This window comes from Lissotriton helveticus, chromosome 12 (genome assembly GCF_964261635.1).
Source record: "Lissotriton helveticus chromosome 12, aLisHel1.1, whole genome shotgun sequence".
NCBI classification, from domain to species: domain Eukaryota; kingdom Metazoa; phylum Chordata; class Amphibia; order Caudata; family Salamandridae; genus Lissotriton; species Lissotriton helveticus.
The window spans coordinates 821210849-821234934 of NC_136073.1; the positions used below are offsets into that span (position 1 = coordinate 821210849).

The 24086-nt window shown below is 39.3% G+C and overlaps 1 protein-coding gene across 9 annotated transcripts in view; it reads right to left on the minus strand.

The window, feature by feature from the left end:
• POGZ (pogo transposable element derived with ZNF domain) overlaps positions 1–21582 on the minus strand; it is a 428531-nt gene extending 406949 nt beyond the window's left edge. For 5 of the 9 annotated variants that reach the window (XM_078670252.1, XM_078670255.1, XM_078670257.1 and 2 more), the window contains exons 1-2: positions 21403–21582; positions 10373–10490 (exon numbers count right to left, since the gene is read on the minus strand). The gene's annotated coding sequence lies outside the window, so the exon portion shown is untranslated. Of the gene's footprint in view, positions 1–10372; positions 10491–21208; positions 21314–21402 lie in introns of those variants that run through there. The other 4 variants (XM_078670256.1, XM_078670259.1, XM_078670258.1 and 1 more) reach the window with 2 other exon arrangements.
• Between the last annotated feature and the right edge of the window lie 2504 nt (positions 21583–24086).

Here is a 24086-nt window from a genome sequence, read left to right on the forward strand (position 1 = left end):
CGAGTAGAGTGAGGCTGTGCGGACACATAGGGACACTGGTGTTCGGGTTATTGAAGGGAGGCAAAAACGATGCACATGGAAAAGCCTTCCGGACAAAAGAAAAGTTCCGAAAGGCCAGAATAGGCAAGAAAGAGCAACGGGTCACAAAGAGACCATGAAAAAGCAAAACGTCCTTAAAGAGCAGACAGCTTATGGAGAGTCAGAAAGCTCCCATAAAGGCCGCTATGTGGATGTGCAAGCACCCCGGATGAAATAATAGCAGGCAGCAACCAAACACGACGTGAGCAACACTCAAATTATGTAATAAAAACATAAACACAATTCTGCAGGTTTCCCCTCCCTCACATGCCCCTCCTTCCCTGCCCTAAACAGGGAGGTGGGCAAAGACTAACTCACCAGCCATCCTGGAAGTGACATGGGTCGGAGCCTCCCTGCCCTCTCACTTCCTGAAAGGGGAGATGGGAGGGGGCAACACCCATAGAGAAGTCTCAGAGTCTAGACGGTCTACCCATTGATTTGAATTGGAACAGCATAGCATCAGTTCTAAAAGATGGCCGCCAAGTAATACCGCCAGGCAACCGATCAGCAAAAGTCCCCCAGTACGTACAATCCACAGAGCACCGTTCTAAGAAGGCGGGTGTTATCGTTGCGTGGCGACCGTGACAGTACTGAGTGTTTTCCATTCTGGAAGCAATTGTGCCTCAGTCCCCAATAGACATAGAAAAGCTGTGAAAAATGTAGTCCAGCCCTCTACTCTGTTTATAAGCAACTAAGTTACTATGCTGTTTTCCAAAAGAATTAAGACGCATCCACAGTAAATAATGTGAATTTTATTTGAAATACAAACATGTATGACTGTATTAAACTAAGCGCGGTGCCGTCCCGAAAGTGAAAGAGGATCTCTTGTCTTTATGGGGCCATGTGTTTAAACACATGGCCCCTTAAAGATAAGAAATTGCTTACGACGGAAGGAAAGCAAGCGAGCCAGTCTAAGTGGGCCGGCACAAAAAGCCAAAGGGAGGAAACCTACATAGCTAATTTCCAATGGCTGGCCACCGTTTAGCATAAAAGGTGACACCAGCCAATGGAAATGAGGGGTGGGGCTTCAAGCCCTTTTCTAAAAGTCCTCATCTGCATTAAATCTCACAGAGCGAGCAGCGCATGTGCGCAGCAACGCTAGGCGAGACCTAAAAATGGGGGGGGTCCAAAAACACAAAACCACCATGCTTTTTCCACAGACTTCTTTAAAATGGATTACAGCAAATGTGGCAGGAAGCTACATTTTGGTCTGCAGACTGTGGTTTTTTAGGTTTCGCCTGGCGTCCGCTGCGCAGCAGCGTTCACGCAGGTGAAATCTGTTGATCTACACTATGTGGCTATGTTCCGCCTTAGTCTACCATTGGTACCGACTCCTGCGTGACGTGCTGAGAACCCTGACTGTTTGACGAGGGGTCCCGCTAGATAACCGTCACCACAGCGTAAATGGCCAGTACAGGAGGATGTGTGTGTGTGCTTCGGAGGTGCCCATCTGCGGGTGCAATATGAAAAAGAACATTGACATTGACATACAGTTAAAGAACTTAATATTGAAAATGCCGAAGTACGCCGATAATATGTAAAATCTGAAATGGGGCATTGCCATTGGCCCGTGATCATCTAATCCTCTCTCCTGTTTCTGTGCAGGGACCAATGAAGATCCAGGTATAAATTAAAAGCACAATCATGCCAGTGACGTTTTATTTATGAAGCAAGCAGAAGAAGGCACACAGCCGAAACGCGTCCTTGCAAATAAAGTTATTTTAAAAAGGACCCCACGAGTGCAGCAAGTTTCTTTGAAACTGGAGCGTTGATATTTGGCATGGACCCACCTCCGTGCGTGCATGCAACCCGTCGTGAAGAGTGCAGCTGCGCCTTAAGGTGGACTATGGAGGGAAATATATATATACACACACACACACACAATATATATATACATATACATATACACACACACACATACAAAGTAAGAAAAACCTGAACGTCCCCCCCTCAGTCTGCCTGGGGGAAGGGGACCCAGAGGGAACGCCCTGGAGGCCAAAAACGAAAAGGCAGAAAAAGCAGCGATCCTGCAAGACTTCAATGGGATTAGGGGAAAACATGGCAGATGGGTTGCATTTATTCATTATAAGCCCCAGGGAGCCTACCCCCTGGTCTGTGTTTATAAAAGGGAGGGAGGCTGCTTGGCACCCTCCCAAGCCTTCAGAGGGCTGGCTCACAGGCTATGTCCTACGGTGCCCAGCCCTGGGGCATAGCGGTTTTCCTGCCAGGGGACCTTGGGGCTCCCCTCACGACCCCAAACGACAGTGTGTTGTGTGCCCTGGTTGGACACCCACCTTTAAAGTGCCGGCCCGGTGGTGGGGGGCGTGCCCCACCCCTCCCTTCACAATTTTTTAGGTGGATGGGATCCCCCGGGACGAAATTGAACCGGCAGTAGGCCCACATGCCCCTCTCCCTCTTGAACATGCTTCCGGCCCGAGAGATGGGGTGCAGGTAGTAACCTATATACATGTGCCTTTTTGCTTGAGAAGATGGGCTATCTGTAAAAAGTATAAAGGGTGCAGGTACTAGGATGTTTAGCACCTTCAGATCTTGATTATTTTTTATTTAGCTAATAGTGTTCTTTGGACAACTGTTGTATAGAGTGTGCACTGTTCTTAGCAGATACTTTTTAATACTCTGTGTTGTGTTTCTTATGAAAGTTTCACTGTTTGCAAACAGTGTAGCATAAACAGAGCCACTGGAATTATGCGACTGTGCAGCTGCAAGATTTTTTTTGTATAATTATAGATTTGCCACATATTCTACCATCTGATGCTTAATCTGCCGATTGTAACAAAAGAAAATGTGTTTCTAGCTCAAACGCTGCAAAAGTTACTAAGAACGGAGCAAAACATGTTACAGCGTAGTGGAAGGCCCATTGCAAAGGTTTATCTACCAACAACAAGTAGCAATGGGTCACAAAAACGAATTAATCTAACTGTGTATCTGAAAGGGCGTAACCTAAAAGATAGAGGTACAACAGCGAAATCAAACCTAGGGTACTTTCTCAAGGAGAAAAAATGTTCCCATCAGATTTCCGACCTGTACCACCCTGCATCATTTGGGATCCTTCAACATGAAGGTAAGTGGTTGTACCCTTGGAGGATTTGGCAAAACCTCAGCCTAATCTCTCGAGTAAATCATAATGCAAGTGTGGTGTGTCTCTATATCAGTTGGTAATCTGACTAGCAGTGCTCGAAAAGTGAAAATAATAAGTGACTGGTGTGAAACCTTATAAAATCGGGTAAAGAAGAGGTAATAAGTATTTTAATAGGTACCTATTCATTCCCAAATCTAAAAACAGTGCAAAGTAGTGTAAACAAATAACTACTACGGTAGGTGTTGGGTCGACATGTTTCTGCAGTTACAACGGGGCCCAGAGGTCTCCTACTGCTTCTTCAGGACCATGACTTATGCTACTGCTAGGTGAAAACAAAATTAGTGAAACAAAGACTTTTTTGATATCACCTGAAATTCTCCTGGTTATGTGGTCCATTGCAAAGGTTGACTATTGCATTGCAAGTGCTTGTTGTTAACAAGCGCCCCATGGTGCACTTTCACTAGAGGAAACTCCCCTTTCTTTAGACGAGCCATGTCTAAAGAAAGGCCCACAGCCATTATTCAAGTGAAAGCGCGGATTGGGGCACTTGCACGAAAAAAAGCATTTGTTTGTCAAATTGAGAAACAAATGGTTTTTATTGTAAAAGCGCCTCCTGAAAGCACGCATTGCACGCTGAATGTTGCAGGAAGCATGTAGTGCCTGCAGTAGGAGAACCCATTAAAGAAAATAGTACTTACAGACTTAAAAAGACATACAGCATAACAACCGAAGTAAAAGTGACAGTCCTCATGAGAGGTTACAAATGAAGACAAGGATGTACTAAGGAGGGACTAACAAGCCTATTAACGAATCAGAAGCAAGCATTTACGAAAGACACTGATACAAATATTGGCAGAGAGGGGGGCGGGGCTTCAAGTCCATACTCCAATACAGCATGGCTCGCATAGCAGCGCATATGCTGCCCAGGCTCGACCTAAAAACTCTGGGAAGTCTATTTTCCCTGTATTTGTTATAGGTCAATGTCCAAGGATCCAAATACTAGTTAACTTATTCCGTGCTGATGATGGAACCGCTCCGTCATCAGCCGCGGTGGTGCTGTGCTGATGACGGAGCAGTTCCGTCATGGCCCGCCCGACGCGCCTGCGCGGCACCTATTTCACGCCTGCGCGGCGCGTTCTATTAAGCAGGCGGGGCCATGACGGAACCGCTCCGTCATGAGCACAGCTCAACCGCGGCTGGTGACGGAGCGGTTCCGTCACCAGCATGGGCGGGCCGCGCGCCCCCCCGCCCCTTTAGCGCTGCGGCGGAGTAGCCGCCGCAGCGAAGGTGTTAAAGGACTATAGTCCCTCATATTTCTTCATTTTTTTCAAATCCAAGTAGGAGCCGCCATTATGTTCTTGGCTTTTTGCATACCAATCTTACTATTCACAAGTTTTATTTCTCTGCATCGGAAACACCAACCCCGATTGAGGCAGTTCACTAGGACGTGTTTGAAGATTAAAGAGTAGCCCACCTCAAGGATCAGACTTGGAATCACTATGGTTTCCCAACACACAACCTCTATTAAATTTAAGGCACACTTCACCTCTTTACTTCAGATAATGGAAGGCGCACTCATTTAAATATAAGATAGAGTCCTTAAAAAGTCCAAATTGTTAAGTTCTTTATTGCAGCAAATATGCCAAACAGGTTGTACACTTCACCTCTGCTTAGCAAGTCACAGGAACCATCACACTTATAGCACACTTTACTAACTGAAAGGTAACCGTTGCATTTAACAAAACATCTAAATAATCATTCTGCTCTCCCTACGTCTCAGTCAAGTCCGAGAACACTATAGCTATAAACGGTTTCAGCATGCTCCAAGTTTTTGTCCCTACAGTGCACAATAGGAAAATATACAGAAAGTGGAAGAAACACAATTAACCAACATATTTTTACACTGTCCTCCATTATAAACTACTAAAAAAGAAAATCATATTTTTAATCTTTAAACTTAACATGGTAAGAGTTCTCTATCATATAGCATAAACAGCTACCAGTTGAATGCTCCTTAAGCAGGATTGCAGTATCTGGAATAACGAAGCAGAATACTCAAACTCAAGCAGCATTTAAATGTTTGTTTTTAACTTGGAGATAAGGCATATACCATAAACCTAGTGGGCAGCAGAAACATTTACATGCCCGTAGTATATAGCCCACTCAACCAAAAACAGAATTAGCAATAATAAAAGTTTGACATAACCATAGAGAGCATTTAAACAGGGGTATGGAATTTAATAAAATATCTACTGGTCCATGGGACAGGTTGTCCCAAAAATCTATGTGTCCTGTAAAAAAATCCACCTATCCCTTTGGAGCCACACAGTGCGGCAACAAATTACGGCAGCAATCTCTTTATATAAGAGCGCTAATAATAGCCCCTCTGATTATTTCATGACTAATGCTATAGTAAGGTTTTATTTCTAGCAACTCCCTTATTTTGCCACCTTTCCACAGAACTACATACTGGGACTTAGGGTGGTGAAAAGCAATAGTTAAAAGGTTGGAATGCGCTTTTGGGTCTAGGCAAACTTACTAACTTGCATTTTTAGGGGATTTCATTAGCTCTTCTCCAGACTTTCACCATACTGAGAAAGGCTGGAAATGTATTCCTGATAAGGACAGAAGTAAAACTTCTTCCACTGTTGAGAAAAATGTGGTTAAAAGGACAGTGAACTTTTAAATGCACAACAAATTTTTGTATTAGCAAATCTACACATGGATAGTTTCTCATGCTAAAATGCAGCTTGCAAATATTTTCTAAAAATACAATTAACTGGCCTGCTTCTGTAAATTATTGTGAATCCATGAAATCTGCACTACTGCAAATACATATGCCATGGGTGCACTTTTGAGACTTAATTTAAGAATTGGGCTCCTAATTAGACCTGGAGTTAACCAAGACCTTTTGGTTTTATTAAAATGCTGTACAGCATTCTTTTTTTTTTTTTTTATAAAAAGCATATCGGCACACAAAGTAGTTTTGTTCAATGCCAGGGACTACCGTGGCAATGAGTGCTTTTTGAGACCAAAGCATATTATTTCACCACCAGCATTTAAAGCAATTACAGAAATAGACAAACAGGTGCACCAGGAAAGGGACTCGAATGACAGGGACATGAATTTAAATCTGGAGTGAGATTACATTTGAAAGAATATTTGTTAGAAAGATGAAGGGCCTCATAACTTATCTGAAAAGTAGTTTAACATAATAGTCTTCCATTAAAATGGATCACTGACTAAATATCGAGGGACAAAATATAGACTACCCAAAATATAGATTCCAAAATATCGACAGACAAAATATCGAATTCCTATCTACAAACAGGTAAGTACCAAAATATCGACCCCAAAATATCGTATATATATATATATATACATCCAACTAGAATGGCCCGGCAAGGGGCTTCCGAGTGCTCTCTTGGCGGTGCAAGGGAAATCGCAGCAGGGCCCCGCTGCCAATAAATCCGTCCGGTTTCTGCAAAAGCAGAGGTTTTTCCCGCACTCCCGGTTTCAAGTACGACTATAAGGCAAATTTAGTCGTTTCGATTTTCATTTATTTAACAGCTCGTTACCAGCATACTCCTCGACGCGTTTCGCGGCACCACGCCGCTTTCTCACGAGGCAAATTTACCTCGTGAGAAAGCGGCGTGGTGCCGCGAAACGCGTCGAGGAGTATGCTGGTAACGAGCTGTTAAATAAATGAAAATCGAAACGACTAAATTTGCCTTATAGTCGTACTTGAAACCGGGAGTGCGGGAAAAACCTCTGCTTTTGCAGAAACCGGACGGATATATATATACATATACATACACACACATTATAAACTTATTTAACTTATATAAAATAAAAAGAATTTGCCTTCTGTATGTTGTTTCGGATTCTGTTTTACAGCTCTGTGTATTCTACTTGTTTTATAGTGTAACACATTGTTAGATCATGAACAGCAATTAATGTTTAGGTCTGTAATTCGAAAGTAAATGGTATCACACACCAGGAATTCGTTTGTGGCAAATGTCAAGGCCATGGGGAACATTTTAATACCACTTCTTTGAAATAACTTCAAAACTCCTTTAGAGCACCTAATTTGCCTCGTGAGAAAGCGGCGTGGTGCCGCGAAACGCGTCGAGGAGTATGCTGGTAACGAGCTGTTAAATAAATGAAAATCGAAACGACTAAATTTGCCTTATAGTCGTACTTGAAACCGGGAGTGCGGGAAAAACCTCTGCTTTTGCAGAAACCGGACGGATATATATATACATATACATACACACACATTATAAAAATATCGAATTTCTTAAAATTAATGTAAAATTAAAAAAATATTAAAAATACCTAAAATATACTTTAAAATACTTAAATTATTCAATAACTCATTTAACTTATATAAAATAAAAAATACAATCATATCTGTTAAAACATATATATATATATATATATATATATATATATATATATATATATAAACATAATATTAATAAAAAATACACAATATTATTACCGTTGGATAGCGTAGTGGTAAAAATTACTATTCCCACTCCAGAGAGTGCAACAGTAGGGAAAGCTTTGGATAGCGTAGGGGTAAAAATTACTATTCCCACTCCAGAGAGTGCAACAGTAGGGAAAGCGTTGGATAGCGCAGGGGTAAAAATTACTATTCCCACTCCAGAGAGTGCAACAGTAGGGAAAGCGTTGGATAGCGTAGGGGTAAAAATTACTATTCCCACTCCAGAGAGTACAACAGTAGGGAAAGCGTTGGATAGCGTAGGGGTAAAAATTACTATTCCTACTCCAGAGAGTGCAACAGTAGGGAAAGCGTTGGATAGCATAGGAGTAAATTTTACTATTCCCACTCTAGTGAAAATAAATTAATATAATTCACATAATTATCAATTTATCAATTAATAAAAATTAATTATCAATTAAGAATTAATTAATTATCAATTAAAAATGAATTAACAATGTGTTCAAAATAAATACCAAATTAATTAACATATTTAATTATTTAGAATTAAATTCCTTCCCACCCTATTCCCCTATAAACCCACAACCCGCTACAGAAAATAAATATTATTCATATAATTATCAATTAATAAAAAATAATCATTTAAGAATTAATTACCAATTAAAAATTAACTAACAATTTAATCAAAATAAATACCAATTAATTAATTAACATTTAATTATAATTAAATTACTTCCCACCCTATTCCCCAATAAACCCACAACCCGCTACAGAAAATACATTAATTTAATTCACATAATTATCAATTAATAAAAAATAATCATTTAAGAATTAATTACCAATTAAAAATTAACTAACAATTTAATAAAAATAAATACCAATTAATTAATTAACATTTAATTATAATTAAATTACTTCCCACCCTATTCCCCAATAAACCCACAACCCGCTACAGAAAATACATTAATTTAATTCACATAATGATCAAATAAAAAATAATCATTTAAGAATTAATTACCAATTAAAAATTAACTAACAATTTATTCTAAATAAATACCAAATTAATTAACATATTTAATTAATTATAATTAAATTACTTCCCACCCTATTCCCCTATAAACCCACAACCCGCTACAGAATTAAATTACACAATAATTAAATAACAAAATTAATTACTTAAAATAAATTACAAAAATATATACACTTTTCACACATATACTAACATAAAAAACACTTTAAAAATTCGATATTAAAAATTCGATATTTTTAATAAACTATATTATGTACTTCGATATTTTGACTGTCTATATTTTTTAAATCGATATTACATTACTTACCTTCAAAACGATATTTTTGATGTCTATATTCTGTCCATTCGATATTTTGTCCATTCTATATTTTGGACTCAATATTTTGGTTTGTCTATATTTTGAAATCGATATTTTGACCATTTACCCATTAAAATATCACGCACTATGTCATTTTTACCTACAAAGCTTCATGAATTGTGAATATCACTGAATTACCTGGCTTCAGAAGAAAGAAGACATTTTTAAGACAAAGGAAAAGTGTCTTAGTATATGGAACAAACATACCTTCATTCAAAAAGGTGCTCTAAAGGAGTTTTGAAGTTATTTCAAAGAAGTGGTATTAAAATGTTCCCCATGGCCTTGACATTTGCCACAAACGAATTCCTGGTGTGTGATACCATTTACTTTCGAATTACAGACCTAAACATTAATTGCTGTTCATGATCTAACAATGTGTTACACTATAAAACAAGTAGAATACACAGAACTGTAAAACAGAATCCGAAACAACATACAGAAGGCAAATTCTGGGGATGCACTTTGGCACGGTCATAGACAGCGACACATCACGTGTTAGCTACACACACTCAAACGGTGCCGCCTTCAGATACAGTCTCCATTCCCACCACATATTGGTGCCACATTCAGAACAAACTAGCATGACATGTATGAAGTTATATTTCTAGTCACATAGAACTATCTGCTTTTTTCAGCAACTTAGCAACTGTTTTTAATAAACAGCTGCCTGACCAAATTAAATTCCAAACAAAGATTTTATACCTTTCCAGAACTAGAACATCTTCAACAGCAACCCACAAAGAATTATTCAGAAACAAATTTGACCTGTGCATACAATTTTAAGCACAACAGAAGATAGGACTAGTAAGTTAAAAACCTAATCAACGTTTATTGTTCAAATCAAGCAGTAGTCTTTTTAGCAACTTTCCCATCACTCCCTTCACACAACTTTGAAGATGTATCAATGTCCAATATAAGCAAATTGTAGGGGGTTGCAATTAAAAGAGAATCATACATCATCATGTATAAATGAAGACACATCGTAGACAATGCCTTATTCCAAATGTATTAAGCTACAAATGCTATTTCCTATTCATGCATCACATTGCTTATCTGCCATCAAACTGACCACATTTATTGCTTTAGCCCATTTAGAAAATGAAATAAAAGTACACTTCTGGTAAGAAAGACATATGACCAAACACATTGGATATGTAATAAACACCACTACCATAAAGAATGTGGTTAGTTCTTATCAATGGCTATCCACTAAAAGAAATAGTTACTTAACATTTAATTTTGGAAATTCAAGCACCACATTATTGTGCACTAACAACTAGCATCATTTTCTAAACCCACAACTAAAATAAGGCAAAAAAGTTAACTCTCCATACTTACATTGAGTGTGTTCTATCCTAGTTTATTACAATAAACACGGTCTATGTATCCTCCCCGGTCAGTCTGCAATATTTCTCCTCTTTGAATTCAGCACATTTTCCATTAATTCTTGGGCCTCCTGTCGAATTTGTGAAATAAATTACAATGAAAATGTCATGCTAATAAATTTGTTTGTCAATCATACATGCAGGATTAACCAAAAAGGTTACTTTCACATAAATAACATTTTTTAAAAAACAACAGAAACTGAACACCTTCCCCAACACATTTTGTAACTTTTTTTTTATATAAACAAATCAATTTGTAGCTTTTGCCACCTTTATTGCAAAATGGTCTACCCCATTCATTTAAAATGCCCCGAAAGCAGTTCTGGAAAGGTTCAAAGCGGGAAATAATTCCTAGTTGAGAACACTGTCAAAAGCAAGAACTTTGCGTTTCAACTCCCAACTTCACTTTTTTTAGGACATTAATAAGAAAAACAATACTTATTATAGGCTTGGTAGTACATCCAAAATTAACAATTTCGGATAGAGAATGAGGTTTCCTAAGTAGTTAAAACTAACATTTTAAACCTATGCTTGATAAACTTCTCCAGGAATCTTACAATTGGCCCAAATACAATTACCAATCACGATTGTAGCTAGTGATTTTATTTTCCTGCACTTCAATGTATTCCTTCATATCATAATCAAGGTGCTAAAAAAATGCCCGATAACCTTTTTGCAGAAATCCTATTCATCGTCAGAGAAAAAAGGTCTAGTGGCAAATAACCAAAATGTTTGATTAAACCACACTTCAAGAAGTCCAAAACCTAGCAACTGGTTATAAAATTAGTTAATTTATTATTGTCTTCATCTTTTGTGAAAACTTACCGCTTTAAATACTCTTTGTTCGGCCAACCCATGTCGTCCTACATCAATTACGACTTCAAGGCACGGCAAATTAACAGGTCATACTTTATTTATACTCCATCAACTAATCATAATTTTATGGAGCTGAATTAAATAAGCTCGTCTGGAAAAACAAGATGCAAATGTGACAAGTGGCAAGGATTGAGCCAAGTACATTGCATCTCTGATTAAATAGGGTACACTGACCCTTAATGGTAACAGGTTACAGATTACAGATAAATACTGATAATACGAAGTCATAAGTCAAGTATTTTAAAATAGTTATAGAAATTAAATATTTCAATGTATCCGGGACTGAAGGATGATTCCGTTTTATAGCATTGTGGACCCTTCGTGGCGGGCAAGATTCCCAGGTACCCACTTTTATTGGATTCTCAAGACAGGCTGTTTCTCATTTGGGTGGACAGATGGCAGAATTTTCCCAGCACATTAAAAAAAGCCCACAAACATGATCCAATGATTTTGTTTACAGTACAGTCGACCATCCCACCATCATATGCACGCTGGAATCTCAAATAGGATTCACCATCAGTGTCACTTGTTCTCCTCCTACCTTTTCAATTGACACCACTTTGTACACATGGCCACTTCCAGGCGCAGACAATTCCTACCACCAGTCGAGTCTCCCAGGGCTCTCTATACTGTCTCCTGTCAACTTCAACCTTTACATGAAGCCTCTCTGTGCCCTACTTACAGAGAACAGCATCAAGATTCACCAATATGATGATTATACACTCCTCTATTTGAAAGTTTTCTCTTCTTCAGACATCCAAACTCTCAAACACTGCTTGCATCTCATCCAGACCTCAATGTCTAGCACCTACCATAAGTTCAACCCAACCAGGATAGAATTCATGTTAATTGCCAAGAACAAGAAATGGCACAAACTTGCTTAACAAAATAAACCTAGATAGTGTTGAACCCAAAGTCACTTGGATTCACCTTGGACACCAATCTCACACTTAACAAGAATACTACCAAAACACAGATGGCCTGTTATCAGTTATCTCTAAAGCAGAGGTCTCCAACCTTTTCTGTACTTGGAGTTATTTATGTTCAATTAAACACATTGAGACTACTAAAATTATTAGAGTTGTATAATCTCAATGTTTAGTATGTATATTAATTCAACCAAGCAAAAGCTTTCTAATGTAATAAGCTGGGCTGCACACAGGTGAGCTACTCAGAGGTAGCTGAAGCGCTACAGTAGCTCACGAGCTACTGGGTGGAGACCCTTTCTCTTAAGATAGTTAAACCATTTCTTCTGGAAAGTAACTTCTGAACTGCTTCATGCCCTCATACTTTTGCATCTGGATGGAGAAAATAACCTACGCCACAGCCTTGGCCTGAAGAAATATGATCACATTACCCCCATCCTGATGGAACTTCATTGGCTTCCCTTGCCAACCCGCACTATCTTTCAAACCAGATGCATAATTTACAAAGCTATCACAGCCAGCACAACTGCTTATCTCGCAGACAAGTTCACCATCTCTGGTCAATATCACACACTCCGAGTTAGGTCACCTTCGGACTGCAGACTATTAAGCAATAAAAATATTTTTTTTAATAAAATAAAAGCATAGCAGCCGTTTCCCATCTACACACCAAGAATCTGGAACAACATTACTGTACCCATCAGGACTGCCTTTAACGCTGCTTCAGTTTAGGAAAGAGCTGAAGACGCATCTCTTTAAAGAACCGTACATCACAATGCATTATCCGTGTGTAGATCTGCTTCATCTCCTAGTCTTTGACCTTGTATGCTCTGCAGCCTTTCGGCTAGGTTGTGCTATAGAAATGCCATATACATACATATCATCTGATAAATCCTCAGCAAAACATCTGCCTTGCCTATAGTAAAAGAATTGATCAGTCCTATTACAATGAGATAATACAACCATGACAGCTAGGTTTCAGGGAGTATCACTTGGTGAAGCACAATGCATTGGCATTGCCCTTCTCAGCAAGCTGAGCTGCCACTTGAGCGGCACTGCCTTTAAATAGTGCATTTACAGATTTTGTACATCCTTCAATAGTTTCACATACACTGATGTGATCTAATTTGCCATCAATGGGTGCACCAAACAACCTAGTGCAGGACCTCTCACAATGACAACACCTGAGCAACAACTAATTTGGATACTGGATGAAAGAATGACACAATAAACTGCTTCGCTGGTGTAAGACTAGCATGTGCTATAGCTTTCGATTAAACTAATTTGATTTAAATTATTTTTTATTTCTTTCTGTATTTAACCCCTACTATCACAAACCATCCAGTACTAGGTTCCACCAAAATCCATATATTGGTATACCAGATCACATGGAAACGTATGACCTAGCAGAATACACCATGATGAATCATCAGTAAATTATTCTAGTTATGAGTCAATTATAAACCTTCAGACTCAAGTTGCCTCATAAAAATCAAGGTCTGTCAAAACAGCTAGATTATAAAAATAAAACTCTGGCCTGATAGTTCCAGCTCTACAATAGCTGAATTTTAGGAAAGTGATTGCTGCTACAGTATTCACAGCACTTTTCATAACAACTGTTAATATTACAGAACTATATCCGGATATGATTCAAAATAGTAATGTGCAAGTCGCACAGATATGTCAGTAGCAGGAACATTGACCCAGTGATTTAGGTTTGGAGCTCAGGAATTTTAAGAAGATGGGGCATTGAAAATGAGGAGGTAAGCTTTAGGTTGTATAATAAATCGGTTCTAAAAAAAAATATTCAAAAAAATAGATATTTTGCTTTCATTTAACAAAGCTATAAATAAGAAACACTTTTGGTCTTTTTCCAATTTCGGATTGGGTTAATTCATATGATGTTCTCAATGACATCTACTTGATCCCTATATGAGGCATGAATACATTTTTGCTTTATCTCAGTTCCTTTCATTAAGTGTAAAGTAGACATCACAAAAGAATGTTAGTCTCGGTTACTCTGTCTGCGTATCTGTATATTTCCTATGCATTCAGGAGTCCTAGGTCCAGTAATATGTGTTTTTATATACATATTGTGCTTAAGATTGCATGTAAAGTCTGTCGGTGTGCGCTTCATAACACCAGACCTACTTTTTCAGTGTTTGTTTTTCAGTCTGTGGTCCAATAATAGTAAGTCACTACAAAATTATATTCAACGTAGCACAGTTTGGTCGCCATTTTCTTACTAGTCAAATGTGCCCACTGCATCCAAGTTCCAATGCTCAGATTTGCATGCAACATGCAATCACAGATTTGAGCTCTTAGAGTAAATAAGTTACAGAAACTTTGCAACCCTGTTATTGAACTGCACAAGTGAGAATATTTTCTTATCCCTACACTTTGCATTTTCAGTTTTCCACCTAAGTCCAGCCTTGTGTGAAAGCCTACAGCTAATAGAAGCCTTTTAGCCAATAAGAGTTCCAGTAGGTTAAGGAACTTGAAGAAGAAATCGATACGTAGCTTGTATGTCTTAAAATCACATACCACGGACATCTACTGTCTTTTGTTGTTCCAAGGATACTATCTTACAGTGTTTTCAGTACTTACTCTATGTAGGTAGATAATGTATTACTCCAATGCCACAAACATGTAATTTGCAACCTAATTTAAATGATGAAAACATACTAAAATGTATCTTTCAATGACCAGTTTTGCATGCAAATTCAATTCAAAAACATGATGGGCGCGTTATGGAACAGCCCTATTGTAAAGTTTGTGGTGATAGGAATGCATATTTGTAGTTTTAGTTACCTAGCACAATAATCTGAAAGGGCCATGCCAAATATACTTGTTTTACCACAGAATTTAAGACTACAAGGTCAGCTGCATGCTTTGATATTCAAAGGAAATACTAATAATGATTTCGCTATTCAGAAAAAATACAATTAAAGATTTAGCCAAGGACAGTTATTAATGTATTCAATGTATATTCAATGTGTCTTCAGTCTATCACACATTTGTTTATTTAGGCAATTAATAAGTAACTGAAACAGGGTTGTACAAGTTGGCAAGAATCTTCACATTAAAATATTAACTTAAAGACACCCTCCCCACACAAGCAACTGATTCCTTAGGCAACTAAAAGAACCTACATATCAACATTTAGGCTGATCTACCACCCAATGTTCTTAAAATTAGTGAAAATATAGATGGCTGTCTGCTATGCCCCAGGATTCTAGGATGGATACAGAACTGTGGCTGATGTAGATGACCAGACATTGCTCCTAAATTGCTAGTTTTAGCGTTATTAGATCGGTCTGCGGCGTTTCATGAAAAAGGATAATCAAATAAGCCTTTTCCTATTTCCAGCAAAACACTGTTCTAAATTAATTTCTGGAATAAATGAATGATGTTTAATGCCCTCCCCCCCAACAATATGACACCCCCCGCAAATCAGATGAGTTAAATACTTTAGCAATATTGTAATAGCAGGGATCTCAATCTTTTGACTTCTGGGGACCACCACTTAATCATTACTGGAAGCCGGGGACCCTGGCATACATTGCTGATGATTTGAACAGCAAAACAATACACACAAGAAATGCAGAAAAAATAAGCATTTGTCATACAAATACACAAACAACACCTTTTATTTAAATCGTAAACACATAGGGGCCGATTAAATCTGGGTTGGAAAGCTCTCTGACCGAACTGGATCCGGAGTATTTTCCGACCGAGCCGGAGTCCTGCAGTCCGACCGAACGAGTATGATGCGGCCGCATGCTGCCGGACTCGGTTCCGGCAGACTCCCATAGAAGTCAATGGGAGCTGGTCGTACAACGCGTACATGGACTCCCATTAACTGAATGGTACGTCTCGCACAAGGGCGCCCCCTACCGTGGGTGCGCGTCGGTGCCATCTGCACCGTACATGCCTGTGTTGGGGAGAGGGTCTCCCCCTGTGTCCGAGTCGTAAGACTGCGGGTGACAGGGGGTCCGACGCGGACCCCCAAAGGCAATGTCTCGGATATTTTGCGAGCCGGAAACTTCGGCTCGCATCGGCTGTCCGGCGCGTGCATCGTACTGGCTTTGTTGTAATTTGCATCCATTGCACAGCACGGTCAGCTTACGGACGAGTTGTACAGAGCGGTTCGGACCCAGAAACAACTTGGTCGGTGAATTTCGGATTACACGCGTACGAGTCGGTGGGAAAAACACGTACAGCTCCAACTTTTTCCGACCGGATCGCGTTCGGTGCCCTTCCAACCCAGATTGGAATCGGCCCCGTAAATGAGATAAAAAAAATTAAATAACTTTAAAAAAATTAATAGAAAGGCTGGAGCTTTTCTAATTTTAATTTGGGCCATTCATCGTCCATACTATATTCTGCTTGATGCACCTGCACTGCTCCCAAGACACAATCTGAGGATACCAATTTAATTCTTAGCCTCCAATTTTTTTTAATTTTCAATTGCACATTTAGCTTCTTTATTTATATACAATTTATTAATCTGTTAATATAATTTAATTTTCAGTAGTTGCGGAACCCAAGGTGTCCCCGGGCTACAGGTTGGGAACCACTGTTGAATAGGATTCCAGACTCAATCCGTTCCACTTTTTTCCCAGTTTGTTTGTGAATTCATTTTTTTTCTTCTTGGTATAATCTTTCAGAATACTTTACACATGTATGCAGCGAGTGAGTCTTGTGCTAAAATTGGGGGAATGACCTGGGTGACACTTGAAAACGCCCAGGCTTGTCTTCAGGCTGTAAATGCCCAGATGTGCTGCAATAGTTTAAATCAATGGGAGCAAATCAGAAATCGTAGTCTCTTTAATTAAACCTGTTTTTATGCCTGTAATTTTGACCTTCTTTCCTGAGACCTACTCCACATGCACTCCCAGGGGAGGAGAATTGGCCATTGAGCCCATGACTCTATAGCATAACAATTCACATTCAATCATCTAGCCGTCAATTGAATTTATCACATTCAATGACATTAGATCTCCCACGAGTAAAAAGATTCCGCTTGAGTGGCAGAGCCTTTTCATCCCGTACAGCCCACTTATGGAATTCACCAGCCAAGTGAACAAGAAACCTTGATGATCCGAAACTCTGGAGGGCTTTAACCTCCTGTCTATAACCCTATTAGCTGCACCTGCAATAATGTATCTGTTTTCTGAGTGCCAACAAGCCTTCAGCATGTGCTGCAATGTACAAAACCAAACTACGGTAACATGATAAAACAAATCCTTTTAATTAGCTTTTTATAGAACAAGTCGTACATAGCAGAAGTCTGTTTCTCACATTTGAAACTAAAAGATTATAATTCAATTTAAGGGTTTCCAATTCGGCAAATTTGAAGCATAGATGGCCTCACAAGAGTTTGGACGCATGAGCTCAGAATTATGGCAGATATCGGCAGAATTAATTTAAACCTCTTGGTCATTTTCCTGCTTAAGCAAGTATTTAGGTATTCTGGCACAATTGCTTTGACTATAACTTATAAGTAATCTATAACTCCCAAAAAACAAACATTAAAAAATAAAGATGTGTATATTATCTACAGGTGTGTAACTGTTTATCATGTAATTCCTCAGTATTTACACATACTCATCTGCCACTGTGCAAAGTTTGTACAGTAGCTGTTATAAACGTTATACCATTTATATATGAACACAGTTGTATGTACTATTGGTGGTATTTTATAGAAGGCGAGACCATGTGTCGTTTGGCAGGGGAGATAATAAAACCAAAAAATGGTTGCTGGCTTCCAACAGGGACAAGGGAAGGAAAAGAAATCTGACTAAACGGATTGCCATATAAGCACAACAGGCCGCTACTACCTTTCATGACTCCAAGTACCACCAGGATGCCGGTTTGACAGCACAACCCTGCTGTTTACCTGCTGCTGTTGGTTATATGGGTGGCAAGACAGGGTAGCCCGGGTGACTGCCCTCAGACAACATGTGTTCTTAATATTGTGCCTTTAGCCCACCGGCTCTTGGACAGGACACCACCACTGTGGTATTTCATGTTAAGCTACTTCTCCTTAATTACTTGGTTCTACTTCAGAATCTGATGCATGTCATCTTGTCAGATTATTCTGGAGTCAGTTATCTCTGGCTCCTGAACTTATGCGTTGCTCTTCTCATGAGCTCTTACTTCTTTATTGCTACTTATTGGTTATTCCAATAAAACCTTATTTGGATCATCACTATCGCCTCCTGGAGTCTATGTGTAAAACCCTTCTATCACAAATTGGTACCAGGAGTGGGGTTTACACAGTGGTTCGGAGCTGCCTTTATAATTGATCTCAAATCTACTCTTCGTCAAGAGCTCATCATTGGTGTTTCCAGAAGACATCGGAGGATTATTATCCAAGGAGAAGGAAATTCAGAACGGTTTCCCTTTAGTCTCGAATTTCGACTATCAGGACTGAAATTAAATGAACTTAAGGCATTGAAATCTATATTGCTTACACGGAAAGAAGCTACACGACTAACGCAAGTCATCTAAAGGTTAGCTTAATTTTGGTTATTGTACCTATTCGGACATAGTATTACCAATAACTAACTTTCGATCAACGCTAAGACTAACGTCTCGAGCTAACATTATTCAACCGATGCAGCCAGATCATTTCTCTTGTGCCTTCCATTGTGCCAAGTTTTAGAACTTACAGGGCATTCCAACTTGCTGCATTCGTCTTCCTGACAGATTGACGCTTTCACGAAGGGAATCCTAGGAACGTCTGATGTCAGCACGTACGTCCTGACGTACTCGACGGCCATATTGCTTTGGGAAAAGCAATCAATGTCTTTGTGTTTTATCGGGGAAACATCTTCCGATCACCGGTGCGATCCCTCACTCGGTGATTCGCACGCCACGGCTAGTATTTACTTCAACGACAGTGACAAAGATGCGATCCCTCATCCAGTGATTCGCACACCACTTCCAGTATTCAACAGTGACAGTGCGATACGTCGTGTTCGGTGATTCGCACACCAGTCTCGCAAGTTGCCTCAATAACAAACATGGACTAATTGCACGACGGTAATTGAAACCTTCTTACTTCTAACACAGAAGGTAAGCAATTTTAAGACATCATTTGTTTTTTTAACAGTGTCTAACTTAAATATTTTAGTACCTCTTATAACAAGTTATTGTATAATTATTTTGTTAACTTCATGGCTTCAAGTCAAGGGGCAATACAACCAGCGTCATTTCTGCTGAAACCAGGTAAACCTAACTGATGCATGTCATCTTGTCAAATTCTTCCGGAGTCAGTTATCTCTGGCTCCTGAACTCATGTGTTGATCTTCTCATGAGCTCTTACTTCTTTATTGCTACTTATTGGTTATTCCAATAAAACCTTATTTGGATCATCATGATTGCCTCCTGGAGTCTATGTGTAAAACCCTTATATCTCAACCACCATGCAGAAAGATGCATTTGGCCATTCTGTCTAAACATGACCTATGTGAGGTGACAAAACGTTGGCCTTATTTGCAAAGAGGAAAGCTTGAACTTTTAAACTTTGCTCATCCCTACATGCAAACCACAAGTATGTATTCCAGGTCCGATAAGTGCAACATCTTGTACACAAATCCCACAACCAATGAGTGCTTCAGGCTCCAAGGAGTACAGAAAACCCTTCATTGATTTTCCATAAAATAACAAAGTTACAGACTTTGTGGATCACTCAGCAGCACTATCTGGATGCAAACCAGACGGTCTTTCAGAAATCATTTTAGGGTTATCAGCATGCCAGAAATTTGAGGACAGCTGTTCAAAACACTCATTCAAACAACTTCGGTTTGTACATTTTACATCAACTCTTTTTTTGTGGAAGCTTCCTCCCTCAGATAATACTTTTCATACATCAGAGCCTTCCAGAATTCTAAAAACGGACTTAAGATCATGTCTTTAATATTGACCTAATATTAGGGAGTAACCAGCATCCGTTGTCAAACATCTTCTTTGCACAAATGCCTGACATGGCCCTCACACTGTGATAGATTGCTGCATGGTAAAGTGCATACCAACTGCCAATGTCAACAAACCTGTTAACTAATATTTTCTCAGCCAAGAATTTACAAATGTACTTTCTGGTGGCCTTGTACAGCACTTATGCAGGAAGGATACCAACTAATTCATCTTCAATCTATCCAACCACAGTATCAACTCATAAACTTTCACTTTTGGGACTGTATCAAACCTGCAACACGACTTCCCTATAAACACAAAAACGCAGTATAACTGTGTCTCATCCTAACATCCTATTCAAAGTGTTCCAATGATACTAAGAATAAATGCAGTGTTTATCAAAAAATATATTTAGAGGGTTAGGCCCGAGGAGATTAAGTGACAAAGAGGACAACTTGACTGCCAAAGGTCAGGGTCGGATCTGTCACAAAGATCACACTGTATTGACAACCAACACATGATTGGCTTAAAGTGCATGCATTTACCCGCTAGATGTAAAGATAATAAGATTAAACTACGGCAATCTGGGAGCGTGGTGATGTGCACAACAGAATCTCGTTACCTAGCGCAGGTAAGTAGTTGTCAAGGCAACAGATCATAACATGCACTTGGAGAATTGAGCAGGAAGGGGAACTCCCATTCCCCAAAGACTTCCTATAAAACACTGGTCTCCCACTCCTCCAACCAAAGATGGACTGACTACTGCAAATCACGTTCAGCATGCGCTGGGCGGATCCGCCCCTCGGGGAGAACTTGGTGCTGCTAATGACAACTGCCTTCCAAAGGTATGCAGCCCATTTCCTTACAGATCCTTTACTGTCAGTGTCAAATCAGTGCCACGTGTTTGCTGCCAGAAAGGTGAGTGTCTTTATTTAAAGAAGCAAGAATTTTAACTGCGCCCCATCATCAGTGGCATTGCTGCGGACAAAAAATAGTCCGCCGGGAACAAAATGGCGGCTGCGGAAAGATACATCCAGAAATTAAATGCTATAGAACTCACTAACCGCCGCCCTAACTTTGAGAACAGCGGCACATCTGATCACTGTCCACCAGTCCTTCTCCCAGGGTACCGCAGGAGCGAGAAAGAGAGGGCGGTGCAGGGCGACCACAGGTCAGATAACATCTAACCTCACTCCAGCTGCCTCCAATGTCCCCTCCCCCAAGTCGCAGACTCCTCCTCGCGCCGGGCCGCACTCACCTGCTGCAAGAGGAGGAACGATGGAAGGAGGGCTTCCGCCACTGACAAAGACACCGAGAGCTACCGCCCTGGCAGGTCCCCAAAAAATGCACTACTCTTCCACCGGCCGAGGCGGCTCCCGCGCGGCTCGATACAAAGGAAGAATAGACCCGTGTAGCCGAAGCACTCCGCAAACAGCGCGGAGGGATATCGTGACCTCACTTCCTTTCTATAACTGCAAGTATGCTCATTGGCCGCGCTCCGTCACGTGGTACCTGACGTCACTGTGGAGGAGACAACCGAACCTGCACTTTTTTTGTTCCAGTTCTTTTCACATTGTCTCTTTATGTTGTAGAGTAGGGATATTGCCATGTTTGTCTGAGGCAAGACTAGAAGTATTCCTGAGTAGGAAAGAAAATGGAGGGATTTAGAAATATCTGTGTGTAGATGTTTTACAGTGGAAACAATGGAGGACATGTTTAATTATTATGCATTTCTGTACTTCATACTATGACTAGGCCAACTAGGCCTGTGGAGCAGAAGAACATGGAACACATGACAGTGCAACTTTGAACAAATGCCTCAAATTGAAAAGGCAACATTAACTGAAATTCAAACTCAAAAACAGCAACAGAGTTCCCAAAGCTTTGGTAAAGTGTCAACACATTATTTGGTATTAGACTGTGATGATTTGTAGTTTTTTTTTTTTAATCTTAGCATTGCATGGTAAGCTGTAGCATTTTAGCAAAAGTTTGAAAGCACTTTCACATACATTTTGCTTTAAAATAGTTGTGATATTTCTGAGGATATATATATATATATGAGTGTGTGTGTGTGTGTGTGTGTTGAAAGAATCTGAGAAACAATAATTACTGTAAAATGACATTACCACCCCAAAAGGTTTACAAGTATAAATAAGGTATGTAGCATACGTTGTCTAAAATGACACCAAACTGTCAAGAGAACACACTCAATACAAAATCATACATGTCCCAAAAATTCCGTAAACATCTAAAAAACATTTTGTTTAGAATAACATCATTGTTTCCAAATGCTTGATAGCTTAAATATTTACAATAACAATGGAAACTTTGTTCATAGTCTTGACATTTCAAGCACTGTTTGATATAAAATGACAGCAAAGTCACCAGAATATTGAAAGAGGACATAGGAAAATGTTGAGTATAAAACTGAACTAATGTCTTCAAGGCATTGAAGTTTCATAAAAAGCAGTATTCAGTGTAACAAGGCTATAATGTTTCAAAACCACTGAAAGAAGATGCAAAAAAAGTCACAAATAGCTATAATAAAACCAGGCCTCTGAATGTAAAGGTGAACCTGTATTTGATATCAAATTGTGGGAAATGTCACAAATGGAGTTAAAGAAAATGTAAAAAATATATGGTACTAAATTATTACTTCGTCCCCAAACTATTAAAAGAACGTATAATCCCAAAGCAAGAGTAGTTATGGCTACAAACAGCCACACAAATGCTAGACTTTTAAGGTGATTGTTGTAGGCACTTCACCCTCTAATGATCAAACTATTTAACAACCATACATGCAATTCAACAGACAGAATCAGACAAAAGGGAGTGCCTCCAGAGTCCAACAATTGTATTATAGAGCCTTTTCTCTTTTTTTTCTCCTCCTTTGATAGACACATAATTCTATTGTTTTGATCCCAATATACTCTTGTCCAAGACCAAAATAACATGGGAGCCGTAGTATGAAGTCTCAAAATTATTCTCTTTATCATTCTTCAAAACATCAATAAAACAGCTGGGCCAACACGTTTCGTCCTCTTTAAGGACTTCATCAGGGTTTATGAATTTCTTTGCAGCAATATCACATCGAAGTCTAAGTGTGAGAGAATCGGTTCTCCCAGAGATTCTTGGAACACTTGTATGGCTCCTATATTATCGTCGAGGAAGGTGTATACCAAAGAAGAACTTTGAAATAAAAGATTATATATTGACTTTTGAGTATGATATCTGTGTTTCTCAAACTCATGAACCAATATATATATATATATATATATATATATATATATATATATATATATACATGTGTGTGTGTGTGTGTGCTTTCGCTCATTACAAATCAATGAAACCTATACATGTAACACTTAGAAACATGTTACTTTCTGCAAAAGCCAATGAGCAGGTGGCAGGATCTTCTCCTGGTGGAAGTGCGAAATGTCTTTCAGGAGAAAATGTCATTCATGAATATCACATTGACTTCGTTATTTTCCTAAAATCCCACTTCTTACTGCCTACACAGAAAACAAGGTAACACTTTTCAGAAATGTACAAATATACTACTCTGAATAAAATGGCTTCTGGGCCTACTAAAGGTCAATAAGTAAAAACATATATCTGATTATAAAATACATCGGCACACATATATGAAAAATCTTGTGTGAAAACAGTAATGCTGAAGTACATAATATGTGATTCTGTTTTCACAGAAGTGATATATTTAGTGAATCAGAGCAACATGTGAAAAGGGCATATCAATCAAAACCCCCTATGATAAGAGTATAATCATGACACAGCTGGAAGCTGTTGCCTGCCAGAGTTGTGTGCTTGTTAACCAGGGGCGGCTGGCATGGCTCGCTGATTGGTGGACGGGCACAGGGGACGCAGGCAGTATCGCGGGGGGAGGGGGTTGAATTTTTTTTTAAACTTACCTGGAGGCCGGGT